Source organism: Magnolia sinica, chromosome 3, assembly GCF_029962835.1.
Source record: "Magnolia sinica isolate HGM2019 chromosome 3, MsV1, whole genome shotgun sequence".
NCBI classification, from domain to species: domain Eukaryota; kingdom Viridiplantae; phylum Streptophyta; class Magnoliopsida; order Magnoliales; family Magnoliaceae; genus Magnolia; species Magnolia sinica.
Genome location: NC_080575.1, coordinates 9,082,593 through 9,094,904, shown reverse-complemented (window position 1 = coordinate 9,094,904; position 12,312 = coordinate 9,082,593).

Below are 12,312 nucleotides of genomic sequence, written 5' to 3'. Positions count from 1 at the left end.
ACATCCCTGCAAAAATCCAATCCAATGCCATAAAAAGAATGGCAGCTCGCTGTTGAAATTTGAAAAGTATCAAATAGTGTATCTTTAGATCCACTTGCTTTTCTTAGATCAACCCACTTCTTCTCTCAAGCTGCTTCCCCTTAGCAGGTGTGAGACTCGGCTGGTCTCCCTGACTCTTCTGAGTAAGTGGGAGGCTTGGCTGGATGGTCTGGTTCAGTTGAGAATTGTTGTAATCATCATGTGGTTTGTCTTCCCTACTTAAGAGTTGACGTTTTGTCGTCATTGGTTGTCAGATCCTTTGTACTTGTACTCTCTACCTGAATAGATCAAGACTTCCACCAATGACCTAACTTGGAGCTTAAGGCAATACCATCACCAACTACAAGAGAGTGTTTTTGTTTTCGTCATTCCATCCCCGAACTAGTCATGCACAACTGCAATTCCACATTAATGTATAAAGATGAAATTTGAACCAGTAGAAAGTAATTTTAGTGAACCATTGTGTCTAGAGCTGTACACAAGTTGATTTAGCTTGGTCAACTCGCTCGACTCAGCTCAGAAATGCTCAACTTGCCTCAACTCGAAATTGGATTTGGGCCAAAAAAATTTCGAGCCGAGTTCGAGCTTGCCCAAGCTTGGCTTGACTTGGATTGAACATCAACTCAAATCGACTTGGATCGAATCAGCTTGGTGGCTTAGTTACTTTGTTATTGATGTTGCTCGCTAGTGTTTGATGAAATGACTAAACAAGTATTGTTTCGGGTGCGTACATTCTCTGCGGGATCAGCTGGTGGCGAGGAAGGAGTGGATATGAAACAAATTACTTTAAAAAAATAAAAAAATAAAAACTATACATTATAAGACCGCGTTCATATCTTGATTTTAATGTTGCTTGCAAGTGTTTGATGAAATACCTAGAAAGTGTTGTTACTCTTTTTGCATTATGTGGAAAATTGAAGATACACTCTAAAAAAATGTTGCACAGGTCGAACTGGACTCAAAGTCTCAAACTAGCCCGAGTTGCTGACTGAACCAAATTGAGTTGGCTAGTCAAGATCGAGGATTGAACCAAGTTGAGTTCAAGCTGGGGTTAGCTATTGGCCAAGCCAAGCCGAGATGTGCCAAACCCGACTAAGTTTAAATCTTGTACAGCTCTAATTGTGTCAATTAAGTGACAACCATCATTTAAACCAAACATACAAAAGATCAGCCCCATAAATACTCTGCCGGGCCACACAAACAGGACAATGTAAAAAGGATCCTAAATCTCTAAGTTCACATAGTGTGTCCCACTTCATATTTAAATCAAGCCGTTTCTTTTTTCACTTCATCATGGCCTCCCACAAACCTAGGGTTGGCATCCCATCCCCATTGTTCCCTGTGGTGTGGCCCACTTGAGTTGTGGATCTCACTGATTTTTCGCCACAGGTCCTCAAATCAAGGATAGAACCTGACGGACGGATTGAATTTTATGTAGACAAAATGGTAACCCCACAAGCTTGGGTGTTATGTGGCTTGGAAAACAGGGTTTTTAGAGGATTCCGGTCCATCAAAACTCCTCTCTCCCTACTGTTTCTTTCTTCTTCTTTTTATTCTCAAGGTCATTAACTCTATAATGTTTTTAGAATAAGCTTAATCTACAAATTGGCAAAATTAATTTTACAGATCCATGAAACTGAACAAGCATGTTATTTATTAGAGGAAGTTCTAAGTTGCGGTTTTAAAGGGGTTTCTGCAGAAGGGAACTGGGAAATCTCTCACGATCACACCACTAAGGTCGAGCAAAAAATACTCCTTGCACTTGTTCTACCTCAAGAAGACAAATGAGAAATCTCTCATTACAGTCATGATCTTTCTCAGCTGCGTGGCATTGTTGAGAGGATGTTCAGAATGACAGAATTTATAGCAAGCTTCTTGAAGCTTACCTCTGAAAATCACAAATCTATGAGAATGCATGTTAACTTCCTGGCACTGGGGTGGACGTACGGAGTTTATGTGGACTCCTCATAGATTTCTTAAGTTTATGTGGACACCTCATAGAGATTTCTTAAATCCATGAGGGAAAAGAAATAAATTCTAATAAATTTGAAAATAATTTACTGATATCGAACTTAAGAATAAGTTTCAGAATCAAACTCAAACTCAAACTCTCTAAAATCGTGACTTACTATAAATACTAGATGTCCTAGTTTTTGTCCAAAAATAGTAATTTTCCAATTTGGCTTAACCATGTTATTCTCCTAATTTTTTAAATCATTTTCATGTTAGTCACGACTACTAAAATTAACCCTTTTCATGTTGATCAGGATTCCTAAAACCCAATTAATCAAAAGTTACGATCGAATTAAAACTTACTATAAATAGTAATAAAAGAAAATAAAATGAATTTTCGACTATCAATCTAATGAAATCTCACAAATTCAGCATGGGCAACCCAGCATAGCTAGGTTGGCTGCTAAAGTAGCTTCTCCTTTCCCAAAATCATATACATTAAGTCAAATAACTTATTTCAATTTACGAGATATGCTTGTTTTAAGGTTTTGATAGTTCGAATCACTTCCACCTCTGATCGGGCCTTCTCTGGTCCATCTTAGTCATGAAATTGTCCGCAACCCCCCTACATCATTTTCCCATTTTTTTTTTTTTGCAATTGAGGCCAGATAAGAATGATTTGCAAACCTAGAAATACGAAGGGATGCTTCAGAAGCTCGAGGTTTTTGAAATTGGTCAAACTAAGTGAGAAACACGGTGAATCGTGCCCATCGTACACGTGGCATGCATGTAAAACAAATCCAGACCGTCCAAATTGTGGTCACCATAATTGATGGTGCATTGTCTAAAAAATCACACTAGTTGGACGATCGTAACCATCCATTCACTTGTTAAATACGGGTTGCTGATCATTACCATTATAACCGTCCATTTCGATCAGCGGTTTGAAGTCTATGATTATCAGATCAGTCTCATCTTCGTATCATGCTCGATGAACATTGGGTCCATTGGAAATTTGGGTTACGATGCATGTATGCCAAGCACGATAACAACTCATCCACTGTACACGTGGCATACATACCAACCGATTCTAGACCATCCAATTTTGTGGGACCCACTAGCATGGAGCAAAGCCTTTTAAAACCACACGGCTCTTGAGCCAACCACTGGGGTAAGTGATATTGTCGGCTAGTTGTCATGGCCCACCTTTTTTAACAGAAGTTCGGTTGTGATGTGACACTGGTTTTCAAGAGGAACGCTAGTTCCAGTCGCACGTCTTCAAGCTCCATGCACAAATGCAGCACGTGTGCGGCTTGGCACGTTTGCAGACTCCGGATGTTCATCTGGAGGAAACATGCAGGATCAACGGTGGATCCTGTTTTTCTGATTATCCATTTCGTTAATGTGTGGCCCACTGATAAATGGGCCACTCGATTTTAAGTTAAGGAATATCAACCATGGGAAGTGCGGACTGCCCTCTGTGGATAGAATGGAACGTATGCTAGGCATGCGATTCATGGGACGCGGATTTCCTGCAAAAGCCTTTGGCATGGGAAGCTAGGTGGGGGCTACCGTGATGTTTGTGTCAAATCCACACCGTCCATCCGTTTTGAGATATCATTTTAGGACATTTGACCAAAAAAGAACCGGATCCAGTACTCACGTGGGTCACATGAGGGAAACAGTTGGGATTGAACGACCACCATTGAAACATTTGTATGGCCACAAAAATTTTGTATCAGGCTAAGTTTTTGGTGTTTTCAATTCATCCCAGTGGGAATTAGCTTATAAATGGTTTAGATGGCATATAAACATCAAGGTAGAGGCCAGGATGGTTTCAATGGTAGGAATTTCATTCCCCAGTTTTCCCTCTCATGTGGGCCATTTGAGTCTTGGATCAGGATTTTATATTTTTTTGGGTGTACCCTGAAATAAGCTCTCAAAAAGGACGGACGGGTGGATTTCTGAAAAACATCACGGTGCCCCCACCTGACATTATTTTATGATAGTAGCCAATCTAAATCGCAGATCGGCTTATTTTTGTGTTCTATATTCGACCTAAGGAGCGTGCAGAATACACGAGTGAATCTAATACACACATCACATGGGACCAGATACGCCGTACCTACATTAATAGACTCTGGGCTGTCATCAGGCTGGGACTATGGTTGCCTTGAGGCCTGAATTTCTTAACCGTCATGCATATATTCTAATTAGGCAGGGCAGGGTGTAGCTTTACCTCCATGTTTCTTTCTAAAACCTGAGTTGGGTAAGAGCTGGCCGGGCCCAACTTGATAAAAAATCAATTAGTGCGGTCAGGTCAAGGTTGGGCTCGATGAATACTAAAAGGTCAAATTGGGCCAAAAGGTAATGGGACGTGGATTGAGTTTGGATCCGGCTCGTTCAAACTCGACTCGACCTAAATAGAATGAGTGAGTCGATTCAAACCGAGTAAGATTCGTACAATCCAAACTCAAATCGAGTCGAGTTCAAGTCAATAACTTGACTCGACTCGAAATCCAACTTGGTAATAACTTGACTCGATTCAAAATCTGACTCGCACGTATAAAAAAAGCTTCAGATTTGATGTTTTAGATTTGAGATGTCATGTAGCCGATGGAGTGGCTACAATTCCGACAGGTACACCTAGGTTTTGAGATGTGATTATAGCCCGTGGATACCTGCTATACCTGACCCGTCTCGGTACCTATGACCAGGTCGGACTAGGTCTGGGTTAGTCCAACCTAGACCCGGACTTGAATCAGGTCAAGCATGTTGGAATCGGTATCAAGTGTTAGGAGAACGGCGGAATCACACAGAGATGAATCTAGGATAATAATCAGATAACACCAAGCAAACACAAAGGAGAACAAAACGATTTAACTTGGAAAACCTTTTTGGAATATATATATATATATATAGCACAAAGTGACAGAAATTCACTATGAAAGAAGAAATTACAAAGAGAGAAGACTTATCGAATTCAAACAATCTCGAATCTCACCCTTGTTCCATCCCTTTAAAACCCTATAACTATTTAGAAACTCTTGGAATACCTCTCAATCTCGTTTACACTTATATTTATAGCCTATGGGAGAATCCCAAACAAAATCAGAAAAAAAAATTATAGATCCGTGTAACACCCCGGGTTTTCAGGGGCCGTGTAAGAACTCGGCTCCCGAATTCCCGGGTGTCATGGGTGCCCTAATGGGCTTCATATTTTAATTACATTTGGATGATTTTATATGCAATGAATGGATTTAGCAAGGCATGAAGCAGAAGTACGTCATAAAATCCATTGGATGTAGACTATTTTCATGCCAGTGATTAGTTGGGACATGATGCATCCCACCACATCAACAGTCAGTATCATTGAACGTGGGCCCCACTTGAAAAGGGGATCATTACTCTTATCTATACTTATATACTCATATAGACATGAAAGAGAAGTATGAGAGGAAATGGTTCAATTGAGGAGCAAGAGCCTCCTAGACGCGGTGTACCAGCGGGCATAACAGGCTTGGAAAGTTGTTAAAGTTTAACGAATTCATTGTACTTTGTGTAATTTGAAGAGAAATCAATGCTAGTGAATGAAGGTTGTGCAATTGCAATCAAAGAAAAAAAATTGATCTTGAAAAGATGAACCAATGAGAAGACAACCCAATTGGCCATGGTGGTTCTTCTTCTTCATCTAGTAGATTATTCGATGTTGCTCAACATACTTGATTAAACTATTGCTAAATGTTTTTGGACATGTTGTAAAACTTGTATAAACCTACAATTCCATACTATTGCAACAAACATACAATTCCTAGGGTTCCTCAAATTCTCTTAATATGGCATCCAAGCAATCAAAATCATTAATCTCATACTAGAATTGGTACTAGGCCACCTAAGATCAATAGTCCGCACCTCTGAATTGTTGAAGGCCCTAAAGCAAAGCATTGCATGTTAGAATCCCATGTAAACCCCTCCTTATCATAAGGCTTTTAAGAAAAATGGGTGATGGATCTTACCTAGGCGATCAACGAAATGAAATGGCAGTCGCGGAGGAGGGTTTCCTCTTGGAGACGAGGTAGAAAGTTGTGGGGTTTGATTTCCTTAAGCCCCACCTCAATCTAGGGTCCACCTTGCTCACGTTCACTCTTTTCCTTTCTTCCTCTTTTCTTCTTTCTCCCTTTTCTCTCTTCTCTCTTCCTTTCCTCTAAGGCAAAATCGTATGGGGAGAGGGGATGCCCAAATGAGGCATTTTTATAATGCCATTTTCACTATACTAGACCTATAGGAGGGTCTTTCTAAGCTCTAGGGCCCACTATGAGGTGTACACATTGATTTACACCGTAAGATAGTTAACCCTAATGATGATCTACGTATGGACATGATCGGCCCGCCATTTGGATGCGCCGATCAACAGATATGATTAGAATTTGTTCAACGGTCACCGATAGTCGATCGGGGCCGCGGCTATACGGATATGAGAAGGGAAATATTCTTACTCCATGTGTGAAGTTTAGTCGTAAACCGACGGTCCGAAATTCTCAACTTTACATAAGAGTGGATGACTCAATTCACTTAAGTTCCAGTTCCTTTCTTTTCAGGCCTAACTGAGGCCGACTCAACTTGATTCCCAGCTCTAGCTTGGATAGCATTCATGGCCGTTTACAAAAGGGCTCACGCTAACCCAAACCTAGTCCATTGCCACATAATAGGAGTGAGAACGGGCTAAGCCAGGGCCAATCTAATCCTACTCTTAAGCCCCAGCCCTGATTCTAATTAGTCAAGAAAGGCCTTGGTCCTGACCCTTAGGGCCCTTGGGCATCAAGCAAAGTTCAGGGAGCCAAACCCTGACAATACAGAGCTGGGCCCCACTGCTGAGCTGGATGAGCATGAGGGATCTAAAATCCTCAGTTAGTCAACAATGTAAAGCAGGAAAGACCAAAGCCTCAAAATCGGTGCTCTCTTGTGTGCTTCGCCACCGTCGGTAGTGCGTGTCCGTGAATGTAAGATTCCCAAACCGGCAACAAATTATCACATCCACCCGTCCATTTAGACTTAAAGTCCTATCACGTCTGCCAAGTGTGTAACAATATCTGATCTGCACAAAAGGTGGGCCAGTCATGAAGATGCCCCCAGATAATTAATATCTGGCCGATTCATTTATCAGACATGGATCCAATCAGATCACTGAAAAGTCTAATCCAAGCCGTCCGTTCCTTTTGAACAAAGTAGCCCTTGTTATAAGTTTACATCCCCCGATTTTTGCGCCTGATCATCTTGACTGTGGGGCCCAATTTTATGCGGCTCGGATGTCCAACACAGGGAACACACTGGCAGGTGTTTGGGGCTGTATGTCAATTTCACATGCATGGGTTGTGTGAAATAGTCTCTCCATCCGAACCAAAGGAAAATTCGAGGAGAAGGAGATGTTGGAAATCCACCGATCAAATCACATATAATAAGGTAGGTGGGCCACACAACAGAATATAGGGCTTGTCACATTCATCTTTAATCAAAGTGGCCTGGCCCAAAGCAACTTTATTTTGTCGGTGTAGGGGGCTATTTGATTCAAAATACTCTGTAAGACGAAAGCCAGATCCACTACACAGCTTTGCAAGTTAAACTCAACTTACAACTCGATGTGGGGCCCACTGATGCGTGCATGACATGCACAACCGTCCATCGTGTGGGGCCCCTCATGTTATCCTTGCGTCTCAAAATTCAGGCCGATCCAAAACAAACTTCTAAAATCACGTAATGCAGGCTACATGAGTTTTGGAATCTCTGGATTGGAAGGGATTTAAAAAAATTAAAAAAATAAAACCGTGGGCCCCACAAAAAATTGGAAGATTTTTAATGGTGGGTATTCCAATCCCAACTGTTCCATGTGGTGTGGCCCACTTGAGTATTGAATAGATATGATTTTTGGCTACGAAAGAGAAGTTGATGGGGAGCACATGATGGATGGATTGGATATCATGTAAACATCACAGTGGGCCCCATGAGCTTGCGTTGTGCTTAAAGATTATGCTACAAAGCTTTTTGTGGTGGATGTGGTGGGTCCAAAAGACAACTTTCACCTCGTTACTTGCATGTTAATTCATCGCAATTAAAGTTGAAGGTATTATACAAGGCTTGCGCCGAATATTTGTAGAAGTGGGGGCCATTTTTCTTTGATCCAAACCATTGATATGGAAAGACATATGCAGATGGCCCATGCATCAAAGATACCCATTGTTGGAAAAATTTTAACGCTAGAATGTGGGGCCAAGAATCGACGGTTAAGAAATAAACACAGCGAATGTTCATATTCATCCAAGAAACAGGCTAAATATTCAACGGCTAGGATAATCCATTCAAGGGAGCTTCTGGTGCATGGGAAATTCGACAGCAAGTCCCACAATATCGACGGTTTGGATCATTGAAACGTGGGATCCACTTGTCCGAACCGAAAGGATCCTTGCATAATAGTGGTTGTACACTGCGAAATACTAGAAACAGCGGTTGCATCTGAACTTTCACATGTAGCCACTTCCTTCCAACGTGCCACACACAATAGATATCTGGTCCATGCAATTTCTGGGTGACACTATGATGATGGCCTGATAGAAAAATCAAACGAATAATCTATTTATGTGGGCCACAATCATATACTAGTGTCATTCCACCGGCTATCCATTGCTTTTATTCACGCGCCCTGCTGAATGAGTTGATCGGCCTGATATCTAACCACGTGATTTGAAATGGTGTGGTCCACATTTTTCAACGATCGGATGTCTTGTATATATAAAACATTGTCAGTGAAGAAAGGGCTGTATTTGGACGAACGCGATCATTTCTCACGAAATGGGTAATGGGCCTGAAACCTGGCGTATTTCTCGGCCCACTTGAAAAGTCTCCACTTTCACGTCGCGTCTTCGGTGGATCCCCGGATCCACCAAGGTGGGTGGATCCCTGACTATGGGGCCCATCTTGATTTATTTAAATTACATCCAAGCCGTCCAAAATTTTTTAAATCCCATTTTATGGAATTATACGAAAAATTAATCATATTCAGGACTTAAGTTGACCACACCACAGGAAAAAGTGGTGATTGAATCTTCACCATTAAAAAAATAATGGAGACTACCGAAATGTTTATTTTCTATCCAACCTTTTATAAGGTCACAAACACCTGAATAAAGGGTACAAAAAATTTTCAGATTCATCTTAAACTTTTGTGGCTCATAAGTAGTTTTTGATGGTCAATCACCACTGTTTCCTGTGGTATGGTCCATCTGAGATTTGGATCTGCTTAATTTTTGGTTTCTTGATCTAAAATGATCTTTCAAGACGGTTGGACGGAATGGATTTAATTAAAATGAATTAATGTGGGCCCCACAATCAAAGATCTCATCACCTCGGTGAATCCGGGAATCCACCAAGCGGGCGCCCCCTACTTTCACGTGGGACGTGAATTCCGTAGGAACAAAAGCTACTCCACTCACGCGCGCAGCTTTTCCTTATTCATTCGATGCTCTGGCATTGCGTGATGGTTTATACACATGCAGTCATGAATTGGACACGTAGGATACAAATAGCTCAAGATAAACTGTCCATAGAGGGAAAATTTGTAGATGGCCCATAAAACTAAGATTACATTTATTGAATCATCGGAACCATTGATTATTCTTTCAACTCCAACCGTTGCCTATTGTTAATATTAGCCATCCATCAGACGATCCCTAAAGAATTACCCATTTTGATCGTTCCTATATGACACATTCAAAGTGAGACTCTATTCAGACGGTTTAGATTGAATTACGCATATGCCATGTATAAATTTTATAAGTACGTGTGCATGAACAATTTCCTACCGCCAGAGTATCAATACTTTTTTCAACGTCGGTGATTAGTGACTAGATAAGCATGATTATGTAGACGTTTATATATAAAATAAAATCTCACGTATGCATTATGGGCAAAAAGCCTAAGCGGTCGATCTCAGCCGTTAGATCGTATACACATGTGATTTTCATGAATTATGTGCGTTCATCTCACACAGTGCACATGAAACCGAGGAGAGAAAGGTCACATACGAGCATCAACGAATTGTACGGTTGTGATGATCAGAACCCTTCTTGGCACACTTTAAAAAGATCCGGGGCATGTACTAGGTAGGGTTCGTTGTGAACATTCCATGTCTCGAAAAATCCAGGTGGGCCACTCGTCAGATGGGTAGCACGTGTACATTGCGTTATTGAAATGGGCTGTTGGTGATTTTATTTTGAACCGTCCATTTTCGTCATATAAGTGTGGCCTACCTGATAATCCGACTTGCTTGATTATGGTCCAGGCAATGGTCACGATTGATCCCATCTCATGATTGGATGTGATCTCATTCTCACACACGTGCGCCACATTGCCCTGTGTGCAGCAATTCAGTTCTTCATATATGTGCTTGCAGCGAACCCGTTTTCGTTGCACTGAGGTCTGTCTACAAACGGAAGTGGATTGGCTGGTGTATCACACACCACCACCTGGCTGCTGTGTTGACGTCACCAAGTTCTGTGGGTCCCATCATGAGGTATGCATTATATCAAAACCGTCCGTCCATTTTTCGATTTTTTCCTAAGGCTTTGGAAGAAAAATTAGACAGATCCAAAGATTACTGGACCACACTGCAAAAAGTAGTGGGAAATTGAACGTATACCATTGAAACCCTTTTGAGGAAGTTTTGGATCAATATGATATTTGTTTTCCCTATTCATACAGGATTTTTTGAACTTATGAACAGATTGGATAGAAAATAAACGTTATGGTGGGCCATACGCTGAAAATTATTGCCCCCACTGATATTTGTGGTGTGGTCCACTTGAGCATTTGATATGACTCGCTTTTAGTTTCATATCTAAAATGATCTCTTCAAATGATTGAACGGTGTGGATATAATAAATACATCATTTTGGGGCCTATATAACTTTGATCTCATTTGAACCGTTCGTACAACTCGGAGCTCTAGGACCGTCAGCGATCGTCTTCGCACGACACGTCCCACACCACCCAGGTCGGTGGTGTGTGTTACACCAGCCAATCCAATTCCAGAACAAACCATCTCTGGATCGAATCAACGAGTATATTCGCTGATCTGAACCGTTCAAGGTTGAGCCACAGTCCAGATTATGCACGTGTGATATGTTCCTAACCACTGAATTAAAGATGTCGATGGGCATAGAATCAACATCTTGGATGATCGGTAAGGCATGCTCCGTCGTGGCCGATCAACTCATCAGGTTGGCCACCCCTACACAGAAACAAGGACGGTTTGAAAAAACTGCCAGAGTTCCCCACTACATCATGGCCGACTGTTCGCACGCCCGTGCCACCTGTGCCGCACGTAATGAGAGTGGATTAGGTGTGACCCAGCCTTACCTAACTCAGTACGACCCTTACCATGGGACCCACCTTGATGTATCTATTGTATATCGACACGGTCCATTTATTTTTCCAGAGTCTTTTAGGCATGAGACCAAAAATTGAAGCAGATCCAAATCTCAGATAGACCACACCATAGGAAATAGTGGTGATTGACCATTAAAAACTTCTTGTAGGAAGTTTTGGATCAAGCTGATATTTATTTTTATTCTTCTTTCATGTATGTGTGACCTTATCAACAGGTTGGATGGAAAATAAACATTAAGTTAGGCCCTAGCGAGCTTTTAATGGTAGGATTTTAATTATCACAATTTCCTATAGTATGGACCACGAGAGTTTTGGATCTTCTTTATTTTGGGTCACATGACCGAAAATGAGCTGTAAAAATGGATGGACGGCGTGGATATACAATGCATACATCAATGTAGGCCCCACGTTAGTGCCGCACCGAGTTGGGTGAGGCCGGGGCCGCACTTAATCCACTCCGGCATCATTCTCTCCCAAGGAGCTGTTTGATACTCTGTAATATTGCCATGGTTCCTACTCACGCACTATGAAATTTACACATCTCATGTGATTATCTCAAATTAGACCATCCAAATCGTAGTAACCACTTTAGAAATTTAAATATAATTTATCTGACAATCTTTCTGCTTTTTAGACCTTTTATTATATCCAAACGGTGGAAGTGTTTAAACTAGCCGTCTATCATATATGCCAACCAATCTGCCATTTAAAACTCTATTCCCTATGATTTTTATATAATCATCATATGAAGTAGGACCCACCAATTAGAACAGTTCAATTTTAGTTATTAATATTCCGAAGTAAAATATTTTAGATCATGTGTATGAACCACAGTCATCTGCCAGAGTATTAAAGTTTTTCTCCTTTTCCTAAATGGCCGCG